This window comes from Salmo salar, chromosome 12 (assembly GCF_965601325.2).
Source record: "Salmo salar chromosome 12, fSalSal1, whole genome shotgun sequence".
Lineage (NCBI taxonomy): Eukaryota > Metazoa > Chordata > Actinopteri > Salmoniformes > Salmonidae > Salmo > Salmo salar.
The window spans coordinates 72702549-72724726 of record NC_138302.1 but is presented as its reverse complement, the minus strand read 5'-3'; positions in this window follow the sequence as shown (position 1 = coordinate 72724726).

The window sequence follows — 22178 nt, the reverse complement described above, 5'->3', positions numbered from 1 at the left end:
CTCTCTGTCTCTCTGTCTCTCTGTCTCTCTATGTCTATGTCTCTCTGTCTCTCTGTCTCTCTGTCTCTCTATCTCTCTGTCTCTCTGTTTCTCTGTTTCTCTGTCTCTCTGTCTGTCTCTCTGTGTCTCTGTCTCTCTGTCTCTCTGTCACTTTGTCTCTTTGTCTCTCTCTGTTTCTCTGTCTCTCTATCTCTCTGTCTCTCTGTCTCTCTCTGTCTCTCTGTCTCTCTCTGTCTCTCTGTCTCTCTATGTCTATGTCTCTCTGTCTCTCTGTCTCTCTGTCTCTCTGTCTCTCTATCTCTCTGTCTCTCTGTTTCTCTGTCTCTCTGTCACTCTGTCTCTTTGTCTCTCTCTGTCTCTCTGTTTCTCTGTCTCTCTGTCTCTCTGTCTCTTTGTCTCTCTCTGTCTCTCTGTCTCTCTTTGTCTATGTCTCTCTGTCTCTATGTCTCTCTATTTCTCTGTCTCTCTGTCTCTCTGTCTCTCTGTTTCTCTGTCTCTCTGTCTCTCTGTTTCTCTGTCTCTCTGTCTCTCTGTCTCTCTCTGTCTCTGTCTCTCTGTTTCTCTGTCTCTCTGTTTCTCTGTCTCTCTGTCTCTCTGTCTCTCTGTTTCTCTGTCTCTCTGTCTCTCTGTCTCTCTGTGTCTCTATTTCTCTGTCTCTCTGTCTCTCTGTGTCTCTCTGTCTCTCTGTCTATCTGTCTCTCTGTCTCTCTGTCTCTCTGTCTCTCTGTCACTTTGTCTCTTTGTCTCTCTCTGTCTCTCTGTTTCTCTGTCTCTCTATCTCTCTGTCTCTCTGTCTCTCTGTCTCTCTCTGTCTCTCTGTCTCTCTCTGTCTCACTGTCTCTCTGTCTCTCTATGTTTATGTCTCTCTGTCTGTCTGTCTCTCTGTCTCTATATCTCTCTGTTTCTCTGTCTCTCTGTCTCTCTGTCTGTCTCTCTGTGTCTCTGTCTCTCTATCTCTCTGTCTCTCTGTCTCTCTGTCTCTCTGTCTGTCTCTCTGTTTCTCTGTCTCTCTGTCTCTCTGTCTCTCTGTTTCTCTGTCTCTCTGTTTCTCTGTCTCTCTGTCTCTATATCTCTCTGTTTCTCTGTCTCTCTGTCTCTCTGTCTGTCTCTCTGTTTCTCTGTCTCTCTGTCTCTCTGTCTCTGTTTCTCTGTCTCTCTGTTTCTCTGTCTCTCTGTCTCTCTGTGTCTCTGTGTCTCTGTTTCTCTGTCTCTCTGTCTCTCTGTCTCTCTGTCTCTCTGTGTCTCTCTGTCTCTCTGTCTCTCTGTGACTCTCTGTCTCTCAGTCTCTCAGTCTCTCTGTCTCTCTGTCTCTCTGTCTCTCTGTCTTTCTGTCTCTCTGTGTCTCTGTCTCTCCATCTCTCTGTCTCTCTGTCTCTCTGTCTCTCTCTGTCTCTCTGTCTCTCTCTGTCTCTCTGTCTCTCTGTCTCTCTGTCTCTCTATGTCTATGTCTCTCTGTCTCTCTGTCTCTCTGTCTCTCTATCTCTCTGTCTCTCTGTTTCTCTGTTTCTCTGTCTCTCTGTCTGTCTCTCTGTGTCTCTGTCTCTCTGTCTCTCTGTCACTTTGTCTCTTTGTCTCTCTCTGTTTCTCTGTCTCTCTATCTCTCTGTCTCTCTGTCTCTCTCTGTCTCTCTGTCTCTCTCTGTCTCTCTGTCTCTCTATGTCTATGTCTCTCTGTCTCTCTGTCTCTCTGTCTCTCTGTCTCTCTATCTCTCTGTCTCTCTGTTTCTCTGTCTCTCTGTCACTCTGTCTCTTTGTCTCTCTCTGTCTCTCTGTTTCTCTGTCTCTCTGTCTCTCTGTCTCTTTGTCTCTCTCTGTCTCTCTGTCTCTCTTTGTCTATGTCTCTCTGTCTCTATGTCTCTCTATTTCTCTGTCTCTCTGTCTCTCTGTCTCTCTGTTTCTCTGTCTCTCTGTCTCTCTGTTTCTCTGTCTCTCTGTCTCTCTGTCTCTCTCTGTCTCTGTCTCTCTGTTTCTCTGTCTCTCTGTTTCTCTGTCTCTCTGTCTCTCTGTCTCTCTGTTTCTCTGTCTCTCTGTCTCTCTGTCTCTCTGTGTCTCTATTTCTCTGTCTCTCTGTCTCTCTGTCTCTCTCTGTCTCTCTGTCTCTCTGTCTATCTGTCTCTCTGTCTCTCTGTCTCTCTGTCTCTCTGTCACTTTGTCTCTTTGTCTCTCTCTGTCTCTCTGTTTCTCTGTCTCTCTATCTCTCTGTCTCTCTGTCTCTCTGTCTCTCTCTGTCTCTCTGTCTCTCTCTGTCTCACTGTCTCTCTGTCTCTCTATGTTTATGTCTCTCTGTCTGTCTGTCTCTCTGTCTCTATATCTCTCTGTTTCTCTGTCTCTCTGTCTCTCTGTCTGTCTCTCTGTCTCTCTGTCTCTCTATCTCTCTGTCTCTCTGTCTCTCTGTCTCTCTGTCTGTCTCTCTGTTTCTCTGTCTCTCTGTCTCTCTGTCTCTCTGTTTCTCTGTCTCTCTGTTTCTCTGTCTCTCTGTCTCTATATCTCTCTGTTTCTCTGTCTCTCTGTCTCTCTGTCTGTCTCTCTGTTTCTCTGTCTCTCTGTCTCTCTGTCTCTGTTTCTCTGTCTCTCTGTTTCTCTGTCTCTCTGTCTCTCTGTGTCTCTGTGTCTCTGTTTCTCTGTCTCTCTGTTTCTCTGTCTCTCTGTCTCTCTGTTTCTCTGTCTCTGTCTCTCTGTTTCTCTGTCTCTCTGTTTCTCTGTCTCTCTGTCTCTCTGTCTCTCTGTTTCTCTGTCTCTCTGTCTCTCTGTCTCTCTGTGTCTCTATTTCTCTGTCTCTCTGTATCTCTGTCTCTCTCTGTGTCTCTGTCTCTCTGTCTCTCTGTCACTTTGTCTCTTTGTCTCTCTCTGTTTCTCTGTCTCTCTATCTCTCTGTCTCTCTGTCTCTCTCTGTCTCTCTGTCTCTCTCTGTCTCTCTGTCTCTCTATGTCTATGTCTCTCTGTCTCTCTGTCTCTCTGTCTCTCTGTCTCTCTATCTCTCTGTCTCTCTGTTTCTCTGTCTCTCTGTCACTCTGTCTCTTTGTCTCTCTCTGTCTCTCTGTTTCTCTGTCTCTCTGTCTCTATGTCTCTCTCTGTCTCTCTGTCTCTCTTTGTCTATGTCTCTCTGTCTCTATGTCTCTCTATTTCTCTGTCTCTCTGTCTCTCTGTCTCTCTGTTTCTCTGTCTCTCTGTCTCTCTGTTTCTCTGTCTCTCTGTCTCTCTGTCTCTCTCTGTCTCTGTCTCTCTGTTTCTCTGTCTCTCTGTTTCTCTGTCTCTCTGTCTCTCTGTCTCTCTGTTTCTCTGTCTCTCTGTCTCTCTGTCTCTCTGTTTCTCTGTCTCTCTGTTTCTCTGTCTCTCTGTCTATCTGTCTCTCTGTCTCTCTGTCTCTCTGTCTCTCTGTCACTTTGTCTCTTTGTCTCTCTCTGTCTCTCTGTTTCTCTGTCTCTCTATCTCTCTGTCTCTCTGTCTCTCTGTCTCTCTCTGTCTCTCTGTCTCTCTCTGTCTCACTGTCTCTCTGTCTCTCTATGTTTATGTCTCTCTGTCTCTCTGTCTCTCTGTCTCTATAACTCTCTGTTTCTCTGTCTCTCTGTCTCTCTGTCTGTCTCTCTGTGTCTCTGTCTCTCTGTCACTCTGTCTCTTTGTCTCTCTCTGTCTCTCTGTTTCTCTGTCTCTCTGTCTCTCTGTCTCTCTGTTTCTCTGTCTCTCTGTTTCTCTGTCTCTCTGTCTCTCTGTGTCTCTGTGTCTCTGTTTCTCTGTCTCTCTGTCTCTCTGTCTGTCTCTCTGTGTCTCTGTCTCTCTGTCTCTCTGTCACTTTGTCTCTCTCTGTCTCTCTGTTTCTCTGTCTCTCTATCTCTCTGTCTCTCTGTCTCTCTGTCTCTCTCTGTCTCTCTGTCTCTCTCTGTCTCACTGTCTCTCTGTCTCTCTATGTCTATGTCTCTCTGTCTCTCTGTCTCTCTGTCTCTATATCTCTCTGTTTCTCTGTCTCTCTGTCTCTATATCTCTCTGTGTCTCTGTCTCTCTGTCTCTCTGTCACTCTGTATCTTTGTCTCTCTCTGTCTCTCTGTTTCTCTGTCTCTCTGTCTCTCTGTCTCTCTGTTTCTCTGTCTCTCTGTTTCTCTGTCTCTCTGTCTCTCTGTGTCTCTGTGTCTCTGTTTCTCTGTCTCTCTGTCTCTCTGTCTCTCTGTCTCTCTGTGTCTCTCTGTCTCTCAGTCTCTCAGTCTCTCTGTCTCTCTGTCTCTCTGTCTCTCTGTCTTTCTGTCTCTCTGTGTCTCTGTCTCTCCATCTCTCTGTCTCTCTGTCTCTCTGTCTCTCTCTGTCTCTCTGTCTCTCTCTGTCTCTCTGTCTCTCTGTCTCTCTATGTCTATGTCTCTCTGTCTCTCTGTCTCTCTGTCTCTCTATCTCTCTGTCTCTCTGTTTCTCTGTTTCTCTGTCTCTCTGTCTGTCTCTCTGTGTCTCTGTCTCTCTGTCTCTCTGTCACTTTGTCTCTTTGTCTCTCTCTGTTTCTCTGTCTCTCTATCTCTCTGTCTCTCTGTCTCTCTCTGTCTCTCTGTCTCTCTCTGTCTCTCTGTCTCTCTATGTCTATGTCTCTCTGTCTCTCTGTCTCTCTGTCTCTCTGTCTCTCTATCTCTCTGTCTCTCTGTTTCTCTGTCTCTCTGTCACTCTGTCTCTTTGTCTCTCTCTGTCTCTCTGTTTCTCTGTCTCTCTGTCTCTCTGTCTCTTTGTCTCTCTCTGTCTCTATGTCTCTCTATTTCTCTGTCTCTCTCTCTCTCTGTCTCTCTGTTTCTCTGTCTCTCTGTCTCTCTGTTTCTCTGTCTCTCTGTCTCTCTGTCTCTCTCTGTCTCTGTCTCTCTGTTTCTCTGTCTCTCTGTTTCTCTGTCTCTCTGTCTCTCTGTCTCTCTGTTTCTCTGTCTCTCTGTCTCTCTGTCTCTCTGTGTCTCTATTTCTCTGTCTCTCTGTCTCTCTGTCTCTCTCTGTCTTTCTGTCTCTCTGTCTATCTGTCTCTCTGTCTCTCTGTCTCTCTGTCTCTCTGTCACTTTGTCTCTTTGTCTCTCTCTGTCTCTCTGTTTCTCTGTCTCTCTATCTCTCTGTCTCTCTGTCTCTCTGTCTCTCTCTGTCTCTCTGTCTCTCTCTGTCTCACTGTCTCTCTGTCTCTCTATGTTTATGTCTCTCTGTCTGTCTGTCTCTCTGTCTCTATATCTCTCTGTTTCTCTGTCTCTCTGTCTCTCTGTCTGTCTCTCTGTGTCTCTGTCTCTCTATCTCTCTGTCTCTCTGTCTCTCTGTCTCTCTGTCTGTCTCTCTGTTTCTCTGTCTCTCTGTCTCTCTGTCTCTCTGTTTCTCTGTCTCTCTGTTTCTCTGTCTCTCTGTCTCTATATCTCTCTGTTTCTCTGTCTCTCTGTCTCTCTGTCTGTCTCTCTGTTTCTCTGTCTCTCTGTCTCTCTGTCTCTCTGTTTCTCTGTCTCTCTGTTTCTCTGTCTCTCTGTCTCTCTGTGTCTCTGTGTCTCTGTTTCTCTGTCTCTCTGTCTCTCTGTCTCTCTGTCTCTCTGTGTCTGTCTGTCTCTCAGTCTCTCAGTCTCTCTGTCTCTCTGTCTCTATGTCTCTCTATTTCTCTGTCTCTCTGTCTCTCTGTTTCTCTGCCTCTCTGTCTCTCTGTTTCTCTGTCTCTGTCTCTCTGTTTCTCTGTCTCTCTGTTTCTCTGTCTCTCTGTCTCTCTGTCTCTCTGTTTCTCTGTCTCTCTGTCTCTCTGTCTCTCTGTGTCTCTATTTCTCTGTCTCTCTGTATCTCTGTCTCTCTCTGTGTCTCTGTCTCTCTGTCTCTCTTTCACTTTGTCTCTTTGTCTCTCTCTGTTTCTCTGTCTCTCTATCTCTCTGTCTCTCTGTCTCTCTCTGTCTCTCTGTCTCTCTCTGTCTCTCTGTCTCTCTATGTCTATGTCTCTCTGTCTCTCTGTCTCTCTGTCTCTCTGTCTCTCTATCTCTCTGTCTCTCTGTTTCTCTGTCTCTCTGTCACTCTGTCTCTTTGTCTCTCTCTGTCTCTCTGTTTCTCTGTCTCTCTGTCTCTATGTCTCTCTCTGTCTCTCTGTCTCTCTTTGTCTATGTCTCTCTGTCTCTATGTCTCTCTATTTCTCTGTCTCTCTGTCTCTCTGTCTCTCTGTTTCTCTGTCTCTCTGTCTCTCTGTTTCTCTGTCTCTCTGTCTCTCTGTCTCTCTCTGTCTCTGTCTCTCTGTTTCTCTGTCTCTCTGTTTCTCTGTCTCTCTGTCTCTCTGTCTCTCTGTTTCTCTGTCTCTCTGTCTCTCTGTCTCTCTGTGTCTCTATTTCTCTGTCTCTCTGTCTCTCTGTCTCTCTCTGTCTCTCTGTCTCTCTGTCTATCTGTCTCTCTGTCTCTCTGTCTCTCTGTCTCTCTGTCACTTTGTCTCTTTGTCTCTCTCTGTCTCTCTGTTTCTCTGTCTCTCTATCTCTCTGTCTCTCTGTCTCTCTGTCTCTCTCTGTCTCTCTGTCTCTCTCTGTCTCACTGTCTCTCTGTCTCTCTATGTTTATGTTTCTCTGTCTCTCTGTCTCTCTGTCTCTATATCTCTCTGTTTCTCTGTCTCTCTGTCTCTCTGTCTGTCTCTCTGTGTCTCTGTCTCTCTGTCTCTCTGTCACTCTGTCTCTTTGTCTCTCTCTGTCTCTCTGTTTCTCTGTCTCTCTGTCTCTCTGTCTCTCTGTTTCTCTGTCTCTCTGTTTCTCTGTCTCTCTGTCTCTCTGTGTCTCTGTGTCTCTGTTTCTCTGTCTCTCTGTCTCTCTGTCTCTCTGTCTCTCTGTGTCTGTCTGTCTCTCAGTCTCTCAGTCTCTCTGTCTCTCTGTCTCTCTGTCTCTCAGTGTCTCTGTCTCTCTGTCTTTCTGTCTCTCTGTGTCTCTGTCTCTCTATCTCTCTATCTCTCTGTCTCTCTGTTTCTCTGTCTCTCTGTCTCTCTGTCTGTCTCTCTGTGTCTCTGTCTCTCTGTCTCTCTGTCACTTTGTCTCTCTCTGTCTCTCTGTTTCTCTGTCTCTCTATCTCTCTGTCTCTCTGTCTCTCTGTCTCTCTCTGTCTCTCTGTCTCTCTCTGTCTCACTGTCTCTCTGTCTCTCTATGTCTATGTCTCTCTGTCTCTCTGTCTCTCTGTCTCTATATCTCTCTGTTTCTCTGTCTCTCTGTCTCTCTGTCTGTCTCTCTGTGTCTCTGTCTCTCTGTCTCTCTGTCACTCTGTATCTTTGTCTCTCTCTGTCTCTCTGTTTCTCTGTCTCTCTGTCTCTCTGTCTCTCTGTTTCTCTGTCTCTCTGTTTCTCTGTCTCTCTGTCTCTCTGTGTCTCTGTGTCTCTGTTTCTCTGTCTCTCTGTCTCTCTGTCTCTCTGTCTCTCTGTGTCTCTCTGTCTCTCAGTCTCTCAGTCTCTCTGTCTCTCTGTCTCTCTGTCTCTCTGTCTTTCTGTCTCTCTGTGTCTCTGTCTCTCCATCTCTCTGTCTCTCTGTCTCTCTGTCTCTCTCTGTCTCTCTGTCTCTCTCTGTCTCTCTGTCTCTCTGTCTCTCTGTCTCTCTATGTCTATGTCTCTCTGTCTCTCTGTCTCTCTGTCTCTCTATCTCTCTGTCTCTCTGTTTCTCTGTTTCTCTGTCTCTCTGTCTGTCTCTCTGTGTCTCTGTCTCTCTGTCTCTCTGTCACTTTGTCTCTTTGTCTCTCTCTGTTTCTCTGTCTCTCTATCTCTCTGTCTCTCTGTCTCTCTCTGTCTCTCTGTCTCTCTCTGTCTCTCTGTCTCTCTATGTCTATGTCTCTCTGTCTCTCTGTCTCTCTGTCTCTCTGTCTCTCTATCTCTCTGTCTCTCTGTTTCTCTGTCTCTCTGTCACTCTGTCTCTTTGTCTCTCTCTGTCTCTCTGTTTCTCTGTCTCTCTGTCTCTCTGTCTCTTTGTCTCTCTCTGTCTCTCTGTCTCTCTTTGTCTATGTCTCTCTGTCTCTATGTCTCTCTATTTCTCTGTCTCTCTGTCTCTCTGTCTCTCTGTTTCTCTGTCTCTCTGTCTCTCTGTTTCTCTGTCTCTCTGTCTCTCTGTCTCTCTCTGTCTCTGTCTCTCTGTTTCTCTGTCTCTCTGTTTCTCTGTCTCTCTGTCTCTCTGTCTCTCTGTCTCTCTGTCTCTCTGTGTCTCTCTGTCTCTCAGTCTCTCAGTCTCTCTGTCTCTCTGTCTCTCTGTCTCTCTGTCTTTCTGTCTCTCTGTGTCTCTGTCTCTCCATCTCTCTGTCTCTCTGTCTCTCTGTCTCTCTCTGTCTCTCTGTCTCTCTCTGTCTCTCTGTCTCTCTGTCTCTCTGTCTCTCTATGTCTATGTCTCTCTGTCTCTCTGTCTCTCTGTCTCTCTATCTCTCTGTCTCTCTGTTTCTCTGTTTCTCTGTCTCTCTGTCTGTCTCTCTGTGTCTCTGTCTCTCTGTCTCTCTGTCACTTTGTCTCTTTGTCTCTCTCTGTTTCTCTGTCTCTCTATCTCTCTGTCTCTCTGTCTCTCTCTGTCTCTCTGTCTCTCTCTGTCTCTCTGTCTCTCTATGTCTATGTCTCTCTGTCTCTCTGTCTCTCTGTCTCTCTGTCTCTCTATCTCTCTGTCTCTCTGTTTCTCTGTCTCTCTGTCACTCTGTCTCTTTGTCTCTCTCTGTCTCTCTGTTTCTCTGTCTCTCTGTCTCTCTGTCTCTTTGTCTCTCTCTGTCTCTCTGTCTCTCTTTGTCTATGTCTCTCTGTCTCTATGTCTCTCTATTTCTCTGTCTCTCTGTCTCTCTGTCTCTCTGTTTCTCTGTCTCTCTGTCTCTCTGTTTCTCTGTCTCTCTGTCTCTCTGTCTCTCTCTGTCTCTGTCTCTCTGTTTCTCTGTCTCTCTGTTTCTCTGTCTCTCTGTCTCTCTGTCTCTCTGTTTCTCTGTCTCTCTGTCTCTCTGTCTCTCTGTGTCTCTATTTCTCTGTCTCTCTGTCTCTCTGTCTCTCTCTGTCTCTCTGTCTCTCTGTCTATCTGTCTCTCTGTCTCTCTGTCTCTCTGTCTCTCTGTCACTTTGTCTCTTTGTCTCTCTCTGTCTCTCTGTTTCTCTGTCTCTCTATCTCTCTGTCTCTCTGTCTCTCTGTCTCTCTCTGTCTCTCTGTCTCTCTCTGTCTCACTGTCTCTCTGTCTCTCTATGTTTATGTCTCTCTGTCTGTCTGTCTCTCTGTCTCTATATCTCTCTGTTTCTCTGTCTCTCTGTCTCTCTGTCTGTCTCTCTGTGTCTCTGTCTCTCTATCTCTCTGTCTCTCTGTCTCTCTGTCTCTCTGTCTGTCTCTCTGTTTCTCTGTCTCTCTGTCTCTCTGTCTCTCTGTTTCTCTGTCTCTCTGTTTCTCTGTCTCTCTGTCTCTATATCTCTCTGTTTCTCTGTCTCTCTGTCTCTCTGTCTGTCTCTCTGTTTCTCTGTCTCTCTGTCTCTCTGTCTCTGTTTCTCTGTCTCTCTGTTTCTCTGTCTCTCTGTCTCTCTGTGTCTCTGTGTCTCTGTTTCTCTGTCTCTCTGTCTCTCTGTCTCTCTGTCTCTCTGTGTCTCTCTGTCTCTCTGTCTCTCTGTGTCTCTCTGTCTCTCAGTCTCTCAGTCTCTCTGTCTCTCCATCTCTCTGTCTCTCTGTCTCTCTGTCTCTCTCTGTCTCTCTGTCTCTCTCTGTCTCTCTGTCTCTCTGTCTCTCTGTCTCTCTATGTCTATGTCTCTCTGTCTCTCTGTCTCTCTGTCTCTCTATCTCTCTGTCTCTCTGTTTCTCTGTTTCTCTGTCTCTCTGTCTGTCTCTCTGTGTCTCTGTCTCTCTGTCTCTCTGTCACTTTGTCTCTTTGTCTCTCTCTGTTTCTCTGTCTCTCTATCTCTCTGTCTCTCTGTCTCTCTCTGTCTCTCTGTCTCTCTCTGTCTCTCTGTCTCTCTATGTCTATGTCTCTCTGTCTCTCTGTCTCTCTGTCTCTCTGTCTCTCTATCTCTCTGTCTCTCTGTTTCTCTGTCTCTCTGTCACTCTGTCTCTTTGTCTCTCTCTGTCTCTCTGTTTCTCTGTCTCTCTGTCTCTCTGTCTCTTTGTCTCTCTCTGTCTCTCTGTCTCTCTTTGTCTATGTCTCTCTGTCTCTATGTCTCTCTATTTCTCTGTCTCTCTGTCTCTCTGTCTCTCTGTTTCTCTGTCTCTCTGTCTCTCTGTTTCTCTGTCTCTCTGTCTCTCTGTCTCTCTCTGTCTCTGTCTCTCTGTTTCTCTGTCTCTCTGTTTCTCTGTCTCTCTGTCTCTCTGTCTCTCTGTTTCTCTGTCTCTCTGTCTCTCTGTCTCTCTGTGTCTCTATTTCTCTGTCTCTCTGTCTCTCTGTCTCTCTCTGTCTCTCTGTCTCTCTGTCTATCTGTCTCTCTGTCTCTCTGTCTCTCTGTCTCTCTGTCACTTTGTCTCTTTGTCTCTCTCTGTCTCTCTGTTTCTCTGTCTCTCTATCTCTCTGTCTCTCTGTCTCTCTGTCTCTCTCTGTCTCTCTGTCTCTCTCTGTCTCACTGTCTCTCTGTCTCTCTATGTTTATGTCTCTCTGTCTGTCTGTCTCTCTGTCTCTATATCTCTCTGTTTCTCTGTCTCTCTGTCTCTCTGTCTGTCTCTCTGTGTCTCTGTCTCTCTATCTCTCTGTCTCTCTGTCTCTCTGTCTCTCTGTCTGTCTCTCTGTTTCTCTGTCTCTCTGTCTCTCTGTCTCTCTGTTTCTCTGTCTCTCTGTTTCTCTGTCTCTCTGTCTCTATATCTCTCTGTTTCTCTGTCTCTCTGTCTCTCTGTCTGTCTCTCTGTTTCTCTGTCTCTCTGTCTCTCTGTCTCTGTTTCTCTGTCTCTCTGTTTCTCTGTCTCTCTGTCTCTCTGTGTCTCTGTGTCTCTGTTTCTCTGTCTCTCTGTTTCTCTGTCTCTCTGTCTCTCTGTTTCTCTGTCTCTGTCTCTCTGTTTCTCTGTCTCTCTGTTTCTCTGTCTCTCTGTCTCTCTGTCTCTCTGTTTCTCTGTCTCTCTGTCTCTCTGTCTCTCTGTGTCTCTATTTCTCTGTCTCTCTGTATCTCTGTCTCTCTCTGTGTCTCTGTCTCTCTGTCTCTCTGTCACTTTGTCTCTTTGTCTCTCTCTGTTTCTCTGTCTCTCTATCTCTCTGTCTCTCTGTCTCTCTCTGTCTCTCTGTCTCTCTCTGTCTCTCTGTCTCTCTATGTCTATGTCTCTCTGTCTCTCTGTCTCTCTGTCTCTCTATCTCTCTGTCTCTCTGTTTCTCTGTCTCTCTGTCACTCTGTCTCTTTGTCTCTCTCTGTCTCTCTGTTTCTCTGTCTCTCTGTCTCTATGTCTCTCTCTGTCTCTCTGTCTCTCTTTGTCTATGTCTCTCTGTCTCTATGTCTCTCTATTTCTCTGTCTCTCTGTCTCTCTGTCTCTCTGTTTCTCTGTCTCTCTGTCTCTCTGTTTCTCTGTCTCTCTGTCTCTCTGTCTCTCTCTGTCTCTGTCTCTCTGTTTCTCTGTCTCTCTGTTTCTCTGTCTCTCTGACTCTCTGTCTCTCTGTTTCTCTGTCTCTCTGTCTCTCTGTCTCTCTGTTTCTCTGTCTCTCTGTTTCTCTGTCTCTCTGTCTATCTGTCTCTCTGTCTCTCTGTCTCTCTGTCTCTCTGTCACTTTGTCTCTTTGTCTCTCTCTGTCTCTCTGTTTCTCTGTCTCTCTATCTCTCTGTCTCTCTGTCTCTCTGTCTCTCTCTGTCTCTCTGTCTCTCTCTGTCTCACTGTCTCTCTGTCTCTCTATGTTTATGTCTCTCTGTCTCTCTGTCTCTCTGTCTCTATAACTCTCTGTTTCTCTGTCTCTCTGTCTCTCTGTCTGTCTCTCTGTGTCTCTGTCTCTCTGTCTCTCTGTCACTCTGTCTCTTTGTCTCTCTCTGTCTCTCTGTTTCTCTGTCTCTCTGTCTCTCTGTCTCTCTGTTTCTCTGTCTCTCTGTTTCTCTGTCTCTCTGTCTCTCTGTGTCTCTGTGTCTCTGTTTCTCTGTCTCTCTGTCTCTATGTCTCTCTCTGTCTCTCTGTCTCTCTTTGTCTATGTCTCTCTGTCTCTATGTCTCTCTATTTCTCTGTCTCTCTGTCTCTCTGTCTCTCTGTTTCTCTGTCTCTCTGTCTCTCTGTTTCTCTGTCTCTCTGTCTCTCTGTCTCTCTCTGTCTCTGTCTCTCTGTTTCTCTGTCTCTCTGTTTCTCTGTCTCTCTGTCTCTCTGTCTCTCTGTTTCTCTGTCTCTCTGTCTCTCTGTCTCTCTGTGTCTCTATTTCTCTGTCTCTCTGTCTCTCTGTCTCTCTCTGTCTCTCTGTCTCTCTGTCTATCTGTCTCTCTGTCTCTCTGTCTCTCTGTCTCTCTGTCACTTTGTCTCTTTGTCTCTCTCTGTCTCTCTGTTTCTCTGTCTCTCTATCTCTCTGTCTCTCTGTCTCTCTGTCTCTCTCTGTCTCTCTGTCTCTCTCTGTCTCACTGTCTCTCTGTCTCTCTATGTTTATGTCTCTCTGTCTCTCTGTCTCTCTGTCTCTATATCTCTCTGTTTCTCTGTCTCTCTGTCTCTCTGTCTGTCTCTCTGTGTCTCTGTCTCTCTGTCTTTCTGTCACTCTGTCTCTTTGTCTCTCTCTGTCTCTCTGTTTCTCTGTCTCTCTGTCTCTCTGTCTCTCTGTTTCTCTGTCTCTCTGTTTCTCTGTCTCTCTGTCTCTCTGTGTCTCTGTGTCTCTGTTTCTCTGTCTCTCTGTCTCTCTGTCTCTCTGTCTCTCTGTGTCTGTCTGTCTCTCAGTCTCTCAGTCTCTCTGTCTCTCTGTCTCTCTGTCTCTCAGTGTCTCTGTCTCTCTGTCTTTCTGTCTCTCTGTGTCTCTGTCTCTCTATCTCTCTATCTCTCTGTCTCTCTGTTTCTCTGTCTCTCTGTCTCTCTGTCTGTCTCTCTGTGTCTCTGTCTCTCTGTCTCTCTGTCACTTTGTCTCTCTCTGTCTCTCTGTTTCTCTGTCTCTCTATCTCTCTGTCTCTCTGTCTCTCTGTCTCTCTCTGTCTCTCTGTCTCTCTCTGTCTCACTGTCTCTCTGTCTCTCTATGTCTATGTCTCTCTGTCTCTCTGTCTCTCTGTCTCTATATCTCTCTGTTTCTCTGTCTCTCTGTCTCTCTGTCTGTCTCTCTGTGTCTCTGTCTCTCTGTCTCTCTGTCACTCTGTATCTTTGTCTCTCTCTGTCTCTCTGTTTCTCTGTCTCTCTGTCTCTCTGTCTCTCTGTTTCTCTGTCTCTCTGTTTCTCTGTCTCTCTGTCTCTCTGTGTCTCTGTGTCTCTGTTTCTCTGTCTCTCTGTCTCTCTGTCTCTCTGTCTCTCTGTGTCTCTCTGTCTCTCAGTCTCTCAGTCTCTCTGTCTCTCTGTCTCTCTGTGTCTCTGTCTCTTAATCTCTCTGTCTCTCTGTCTCTCTGTCTCTCTCTGTCTCTCTGTCTCTCTCTGTCTCTCTGTCTCTCTGTCTCTCTGTCTCTCTATGTCTATGTCTCTCTGTCTCTCTGTCTCTCTGTCTCTCTATCTCTCTGTCTCTCTGTTTCTCTGTTTCTCTGTCTCTCTGTCTGTCTCTCTGTGTCTCTGTCTCTCTGTCTCTCTGTCACTTTGTCTCTTTGTCTCTCTCTGTTTCTCTGTCTCTCTATCTCTCTGTCTCTCTGTCTCTCTCTGTCTCTCTGTCTCTCTATGTCTATGTCTCTCTGTCTCTCTGTCTCTCTGTCTCTCTGTCTCTCTATCTCTCTGTCTCTCTGTTTCTCTGTCTCTCTGTCACTCTGTCTCTTTGTCTCTCTCTGTCTCTCTGTTTCTCTGTCTCTCTGTCTCTCTGTCTCTTTGTCTCTCTCTGTCTCTCTGTCTCTCTTTGTCTATGTCTCTCTGTCTCTATGTCTCTCTATTTCTCTGTCTCTCTGTCTCTCTGTCTCTCTGTTTCTCTGTCTCTCTGTCTCTCTGTTTCTCTGTCTCTCTGTCTCTCTGTCTCTCTCTGTCTCTGTCTCTCTGTTTCTCTGTCTCTCTGTTTCTCTGTCTCTCTGTCTCTCTGTCTCTCTGTTTCTCTGTCTCTCTGTCTCTCTGTCTCTCTGTGTCTCTATTTCTCTGTCTCTCTGTCTCTCTGTCTCTCTCTGTCTCTCTGTCTCTCTGTCTATCTGTCTCTCTGTCTCTCTGTCTCTCTGTCTCTCTGTCACTTTGTCTCTTTGTCTCTCTCTGTCTCTCTGTTTCTCTGTCTCTCTCTGTCTCTCTGTCTCTCTCTGTCTCACTGTCTCTCTGTCTCTCTATGTTTATGTCTCTCTGTCTGTCTGTCTCTCTGTCTCTATATCTCTCTGTTTCTCTGTCTCTCTGTCTCTCTGTCTGTCTCTCTGTGTCTCTGTCTCTCTATCTCTCTGTCTCTCTGTCTCTCTGTCTCTCTGTCTGTCTCTCTGTTTCTCTGTCTCTCTGTCTCTCTGTCTCTCTGTTTCTCTGTCTCTCTGTTTCTCTGTCTCTCTGTCTCTATATCTCTCTGTTTCTCTGTCTCTCTGTCTCTCTGTCTGTCTCTCTGTTTCTCTGTCTCTCTGTCTCTCTGTCTCTGTTTCTCTGTCTCTCTGTTTCTCTGTCTCTCTGTCTCTCTGTGTCTCTGTGTCTCTGTTTCTCTGTCTCTCTGTCTCTCTGTCTCTCTGTCTCTCTGTGTCTGTCTGTCTCTCAGTCTCTCAGTCTCTCTGTCTCTCTGTCTCTCTGTCTCTCAGTGTCTCTGTCTCTCTGTCTTTCTGTCTCTCTGTGTCTCTGTCTCTCTATCTCTCTGTCTATCTGTCTCTCTGTCTCTCTCTGTCTCTCTGTCTATCTCTGTCTCTCTGTCTCTCTATCTCTCTGTCTCGCTATCTCTCTGTCTCTCTGTTTCTCTGTCTCTCTGTCTCTCTGTCTGTCTCTCTGTGTCTCTGTCTCTCTGTCTCTCTGTCTCTCTGTCTCTCTGTCTCTCTGTTTCTACGTCTCTCTGACTCTCTGTTTCTCTGTTTCTCTGTCTCTCTGTGTCTCTGTCTCTCTGTTTCTCTGTCTCTCTGTTTCTCTGTCTCTCTGTCTCTCTGTCTGTCTCTCTGTGTCTCTGTCTCTCTGTCTCTCTGTCACTTTGTCTCTCTCTGTCTCTCTGTTTCTCTGTCTCTCTATCTCTCTGTCTCTCTGTCTCTCTGTCTCTCTCTGTCTCTCTGTCTCTCTCTGTCTCACTGTCTCTCTGTCTCTCTATGTCTATGTCTCTTTGTCTCTCTGTCTCTCTGTCTCTATATCTCTCTGTTTCTCTGTCTCTCTGTCTCTCTGTCTCTCTGTTTCTCTGTGTCTCTGTTTCTCTGTCTCTCTGTCTCTCTGTGTCTCTCTGTCTCTCTGTGTCTCTCTGTCTCTCAGTCTCTCAGTCTCTCTGTCTCTCTGTCTCTCTGTCTCTCTGTCTTTCTGTCTCTCTGTGTCTCTGTCTCTCCATCTCTCTGTCTCTCTGTCTCTCTGTCTCTCTCTGTCTCTCTGTCTCTCTCTGTCTCTCTGTCTCTCTGTCTCTCTGTCTCTCTATGTCTATGTCTCTCTGTCTCTCTGTCTCTCTGTCTCTCTATCTCTCTGTCTCTCTGTTTCTCTGTTTCTCTGTCTCTCTGTCTGTCTCTCTGTGTCTCTGTCTCTCTGTCTCTCTGTCACTTTGTCTCTATGTCTCTCTCTGTTTCTCTGTCTCTCTATCTCTCTGTCTCTCTGTCTCTCTCTGTCTCTCTGTCTCTCTCTGTCTCTCTGTCTCTCTATGTCTATGTCTCTCTGTCTCTCTGTCTCTCTGTCTCTCTATCTCTCTGTCTCTCTGTTTCTCTGTCTCTCTGTCTCTCTGTGTCTCTGTTTCTCTCTCTCTCTGTCTCTCTGTCTCTCTGTCTCTCTGTGTCTCTGTCTCTCTGTCTCTCAGTCTCTCAGTCTCTCTGTCTCTCTGTCTCTCAGTGTCTCTGTCTCTCTGTCTCTCTTTGTCTCTGTCTCTCTATCTCTCTGTCTCTCTGTCTCTCTCTGTCTCTCTGTCTCTCTCTGTCTCTCTGTTTCTCTGTCTCTCTGTCTCTCTGTCTCTTTGTCTATCTCTGTCTCTCTGTCTCTCTGTCTCTCTGTCTCTCTGTCTCTCTGTTTCTCTGTCTCTCTGTGTCTCTGTCTGTCTGTTTCTCTGTCTCTCTGTCTTTCTGTGTCTCTGTGTCTCTGTGTCTCTGTCTCTCTGTCTCTCAGTCTCTCTGTGTCTCTGTCTCACTGTCTCTCAGTCTCTCAGTCGATCTGTCTCTCTGTCTCTCAGTGTCTCTGTCTCTATGTCTCTCTGTCTCTCTGTGTCTCTGTCTCTCTATCTCTCTGTCTCTCTGTCTCTCTGTCTCTCTCTGTCTCTCTGTCTCTCTCTGTCTCTCTGTCTCTCTCTCTCTCTATGTCTATGTCTCTCTGTCTCGCTACCTCTCTGTCTCTCTGTTTCTCTGTCTCTCTGTCTCTCTGTCTGTCTCTCAGTGTCTCTGTCTCTCTGTCTCTCTGTCACTTTGTCTCTTTGTCTCTCTCTGTCTCTCTGTTTCTCTGTCTCTCTATCTCTCTGTCTCTCTGTCTCTCTGCCTCTCTCTGTCTCTCTGTCTCTCTCTGTCTCTCTATCTCTTTGTCTCTGTCTCTCTGTCTCTCTGTCTCTCTGTCTCTCTGTCTCTCTGTCTCTTTGTCTCTCTGTCTCTCTTTGTCTATGTCTCTCTTTCTCTATGTCTCTCTGTCTCTCTGTTTCTACGTCTCTCTGACTCTCTGTTTCTCTGTCTCTCTGTGTCTCTGTTTGTCTGTTTCTCTGTCTCTCTGTCTTTCTGTGTCTCTGTGTCTCTGTGTCTCTGTCTCTCTGTCTCTCAGTCTCTCTGTGTCTCTGTCTCACTGTCTCTCAGTCTCTCAGTCGATCTGTCTCTCTGTCTCTCAGTGTCTCTGTCTCTCTGTCTCTCTGTCTCTCTGTGTCTCTGTCTCTCTATCTCTCTGTCTCTCTGTCTCTCTGTCTCTCTCTGTCTCTCTGTCTCTCTCTGTCTCTCTGTCTCTCTCTCTCTCTATGTCTATGTCTCTCTGTCTCGCTATCTCTCTGTCTCTCTGTTTCTCTGTCTCTCTGTCTCTCTGTCTGTCTCTCAGTGTCTCTGTCTCTCTGTCTCTCTGTCACTTTGTCTCTTTGTCTCTCTCTGTCTCTCTGTTTCTCTGTCTCTCTATCTCTCTGTCTCTCTGTCTCTCTGCCTCTCTCTGTCTCTCTGTCTCTCTCTGTCTCTCTATCTCTCTGTCTCTGTCTCTCTGTCTCTCTGTCTCTCTGTCTCTCTGTCTCTCTGTCTCTTTGTCTCTCTCTGTCTCTCTGTCTCTCTTTGTCTATGTCTCTCTGTCTCTATGTCTCTATGTCTCTCTGTATCTATGTCTCTCTGTCTCTCTGTTTCTACGTCTCTCTGACTCTCTGTTTCTCTGTCTCTCTGTTTCTCTGTCTCTCTGTGTCTCTGTCTCTCTGTTTCTCTGTCTCTCTGTCTCTCTGTGTCTCTGTGTCTCTGTGTCTCTGTCTCTCTGTCTCTCAGTCTCTCAGTCTCTCAGTCTCTCTGTGTCTCTGTCTCTCTGTCTCTCAGTCTCTCAGTCTCTCTGTCTCTCTGTCTCTCTGTCTCTCTGTGTCTCTGTCTCTCTATCTCTCTGTCTCTCTGTCTCTCTGTCTCTCTCTGTCTCTCTGTCTCTCTCTGTCTCTCTGTCTCTCTCTCTCTATGTCTATGTCTCTCTGTCTCTCTGTCTCTCTGTCTCTCTGTTTCTCTGTCTCTCTGTCTGTCTCTCTGTCTCTCTGTCTCTCTGTCTCTCTGTCACTTTGTCTCCTTGTCTCTCTCTGTCTCTCTGTTTCTCTGTCTTTCTATCTCTCTGTCTTTCTGTCTCTCTGTTTCTCTCTGTCTCTCTGTCTCTCTCTGTCTCTCTGTCTCTCTGTCTCTCTATGTCTATGTCTCTCTGTCTCTCCGTCTCTCTGTCTCTCTATCTCTCTGTCTCTCTGTTTCTCTGTCTCTCTGTCTCTCTTTGTCTCTGTCTCTCTGTCTCTCTGTCTCTCTGTCTCTCTCTGTCTCTCTGTCTCTCTCTGTCTCTCTGTCTCTCTATGTCTATGTCTCTCTGTCTCTCCGTCTCTCTGTCTCTCTATCTCTCTGTCTCTCTGTTTCTCTGTCTCTCTGTCTCTCTTTGTCTCTGTCTCTCTGTCTCTCTGTCTCTCTGTCTCTCTGTTTCTCTGTCTCTCTGTGTCTCTGTGTCTCTGTTTCTCTGTCTCTCTGTCTCTCTGTGTCTCTGTGTCTCGGTCTCTCTGTCTCTCAGTCTCTCAGTCTCTCTGTGTCTCTGTCTCTCTGTCTCTCAGTCTCTCAGTCTCTCTGTCTCTCTGTCTCTCAGTGTCTCTGTCTCTCTGTCTCTCTGTCTCTCTGTCTCTCTGTCTCTCTGTGTCTCTGTCTCTCTATCTCTCTGTCTCTCTGTCTCTCTGTCTCTCTCTGTCTCTCTGTCTCTCTCTGTCTCTCTGTCTCTCTCTCTCTATGTCTATGTCTCTCTGTCTCTCTGTCTCTCTGTCTCTCTGTTTCTCTGTCTCTCTGTCTGTCTCTCTGTCTCTCTGTCTCTCTGTCTCTCTGTCACTTTGTCTCCTTGTCTCTCTCTGTCTCTCTGTTTCTCTGTCTTTCTATCTCTCTGTCTTTCTGTCTCTCTGTTTCTCTCTGTCTCTCTGTCTCTCTCTGTCTCTCTGTCTCTCTGTCTCTCTATGTCTATGTCTCTCTGTCTCTCCGTCTCTCTGTCTCTCTATCTCTCTGTCTCTCTGTTTCTCTGTCTCTCTGTCTCTCTTTGTCTCTGTCTCTCTGTCTCTCTGTCTCTCTGTCTCTCTCTGTCTCTCTGTCTCTCTCTGTCTCTCTGTCTCTCTATGTCTATGTCTCTCTGTCTCTCCGTCTCTCTGTCTCTCTATCTCTCTGTCTCTCTGTTTCTCTGTCTCTCTGTCTCTCTTTGTCTCTGTCTCTCTGTCTCTCTGTCTCTCTGTCGCTCTGTTTCTCTGTCTCTCTGTGTCTCTGTGTCTCTGTTTCTCTGTCTCTCTGTCTCTCTGTGTCTCTGTGTCTCGGTCTCTCTGTCTCTCAGTCTCTCAGTCTCTCTGTGTCTCTGTCTCTCTGTCTCTCAGTCTCTCAGTCTCTCTGTCTCTCTGTCTCTCAGTGTCTCTGTCTCTCTGTCTCTCTGTCTCTCTGTGTCTCTGTCTCTCTATCTCTCTGTCTCTCTGTCTCTCTGTCTCTCTCTGTCTCTCTGTCTCTCTCTGTCTCTCGGTCTCTCTCTCTCTCTATGTCTATGTCTCTCTGTCTCTCTGTCTCTCTGTCTCTCTATCTCTCTGTCTCTCTGTTTCTCTGTCTCTCTGTCTCTCTGTCTGTCTCTCTGTCTCTCTGTCTCTCTGTCTCTCTGTCACTTTGTCTCCTTGTCTCTCTCTGTCTCTCTGTTTCTCTGTCTTTCTATCTCTCTGTCTTTCTGTCTCTGTGTCTCTCTCTGTCTCTCTGTCTCTCTCTGTCTCTCTGTCTCTCTATGTCTATGTCTCTCTGTCTCTCTGTCTCTCTGTCTCTCTATCTCTCTGTCTCTCTGTTTCTCTGTCTCTCTGTCTCTCTGTGTCTCTGTCTCTCTGTCTCTCTGTCTCTCTGTCTCTCTGTCACTCTGTCTCTTTGTCTCTCTCTGTCTCTCTGTTTCTCTGTCTCTGTGTCTCTCTGTCTCTCTGTTTCTCTGTCTCTCTGTCTCTCTGTCTCTCTGTTTCTCTGTCTCTCTGTGTCTCTGTGTCTCTGTTTCTCTCTCTGTCTCTCTGTCTCTCTGTCTCTCTGTGTCTCTGTCTCTCTGTCTCTCAGTCTCTCAGTCTCTCTGTCTCTCTGTCTCTCAGTGTCTCTGTCTCTCTGTCTCTCTGTCTCTCTGTGTCTCTGTCTCTCTATCTCTCTGTCTCTCTGTCTCTCTCTGTCTCTCTGTCTCTCTCTGTCTCTCTGTTTCTCTGTCTCTCTGTCTCTCTGTCTCTTTGTCTCTCTCTGTCTCTCTGTCTCTCTGTCTCTCTGTCTCTCTGTTTCTCTGTCTCTCTGTCTCTCTGTTTCTCTGTCTCTCTGTCTCTCTGTCTCTCTGTTTCTCTGTCTCTCTGTGTCTCTGTGTCTCTGTTTCTCTCTCTGTCTCTCTGTCTCTCTGTCTCTCTGTGTCTCTGTCTCTCTGTCTCTCAGTCTCTCAGTCTCTCTGTCTCTCTGTCTCTCAGTGTCTCTGTCTCTCTGTCTCTCTGTCTCTCTGTGTCTCTGTCTCTCTATCTCTCTGTCTCTCTGTCTCTCTCTGTCTCTCTGTCTCTCTCTGTCTCTCAGTCTCTCTGTGTCTCTGTCTCACTGTCTCTCAGTCTCTCAGTCGATCTGTCTCTCTGTCTCTCAGTGTCTCTGTCTCTCTGTCTCTCTGTCTCTCTGTGTCTCTGTCTCTCTATCTCTCTGTCTCTCTGTCTCTCTGTCTCTCTCTGTCTCTCTGTCTCTCTCTGTCTCTCTGTCTCTCTCTCTCTCTATGTCTATGTCTCTCTGTCTCGCTATCTCTATGTCTCTCTGTTTCTCTGTCTCTCTGTCTCTCTGTCTGTCTCTCAGTGTCTCTGTCTCTCTGTCTCTCTGTCACTTTGTCTCTTTGTCTCTCTCTGTCTCTCTGTTTCTCTGTCTCTCTATCTCTCTGTCTCTCTGTCTCTCTGCCTCTCTCTGTCTCTCTGTCTCTCTCTGTCTTTCTATCTCTCTGTCTCTGTCTCTCTGTCTCTCTGTCTCTATGTCTCTCTGTATCTATGTCTCTCTGTCTCTCTGTTTCTACGTCTCTCTGACTCTCTGTTTCTCTGTCTGTCTGTCTGTCTCTCTCTGTCTCTCTGTCTCTCTCTCTCTATGTCTATGTCTCTCTGTCTCTCTGTCTCTCTGTCTCTCAGTCTCTCTGTGTCTCTGTCTCTCTGTCTCTCAGTCTCTCAGTCTCTCTGTCTCTCTGTCTCTTAGTGTCTCTGTCTCTCTGTCTCTCTGTGTCTCTGTCTCTCTATCTCTCTGTCTCTCTGTCTCTCTGTCTCTCTCTGTCTCTCTGTCTCTCTCTCTCTATGTCTATGTCTCTCTGTCACTCAGTCTCTCTGTCTCTCTGTTTCTCTGTCTCTCTGTCTGTCTCTCTGTCTCTCTGTCTCTCTGTCACTTTGTCTCCTTGTCTCTCTCTGTCTCTCTGTTTCTCTGTCTTTCTATCTCTCTGTCTTTCTGTCTCTCTGTCTCTCTCTGTCTCTCTGTCTCTCTCTGTCTCTCTGTCTCTCTGTCTCTCTATGTCTATGTCTCTCTGTCTCTCCGTCTCTCTGTCTCTCTATCTCTCTGTCTCTCTGTTTCTCTGTCTCTCTGTCTCTCTGTGTCTCTGTCTCTCTGTCTCTCTGTCTCTCTGTCTCTCTGTCACTCTGTCTCTTTGTCTCTCTCTTTCTGTCTGTTTCTCTGTCTCTCTGTCTCTCTGTCTCTCTGTTTCTCTGTCTCTCTGTCTCTCTGTCTCTCTGTCTCTCTGTTTCTCTGTCTCTCTGTCTCTCTGTGTCTCTATGTCTCTGTTTCTCTGTCTCTCTGTCTCTCTGTCTCTCTGTCTCTCTGTGTCTCTGTCTCTCAGTCTCTCAGTCTCTTAGTCTCTCTGTCTCTCTGTCTCTCAGTGTCTCTGTCTCTCTGTCTCTCTGTCTCTCTGTGTCTCTGTCTCTCTATCTCTCTGTTTCTCTGTCTCTCTGTCTCTCTGTCTCTTTGTCTCTCTGTCTCTCTGTCTTTCAGTCTCTCTGTCTCTCTGTCTCTCAGTCTCTCTGTCTCTCTGTCTCTCAGTGTCTCTGTCTCTCTGTGTCTCTGTCTCTCTATGTCTATGTCTCTCTGTCTCTCTGTCTCTCTATCTCTCTGTCTCTCTGTTTCTCTGTCTCTCTGTCTCTCTGACTCTCTGTCGCTTTGTCTCTCTCTGTCTCTATGTCTCTCTGTCTCTCTGTCTCTCTGTCTCTCAGTGTCTCTGTCTCTCTGTGTCTCTGTCTCTCTATGTCTATGTCTCTCTGTCTCTCTGTCTCTCTATCTCTCTGTCTCTCTGTTTCTCTGTCTCTCTGTCTCTCTGACTCTCTGTCGCTTTGTCTCTCTCTGTCTCTATGTCTCTCTGTCTCTCTGTCTCTCTGTGTCTCTGTCTCTCTGTCTCTCTGTCTCTCTGTGTCTCTGTCTCTCTCTGTCTCTGTCTCTCCGTCACTCTGTCTTTTTGTCTCTCTCTGTCTCTCTGTCTCTCTCAGTCACTCTGTCTCTCTCTGTCTCTCTGTCTCTCTGT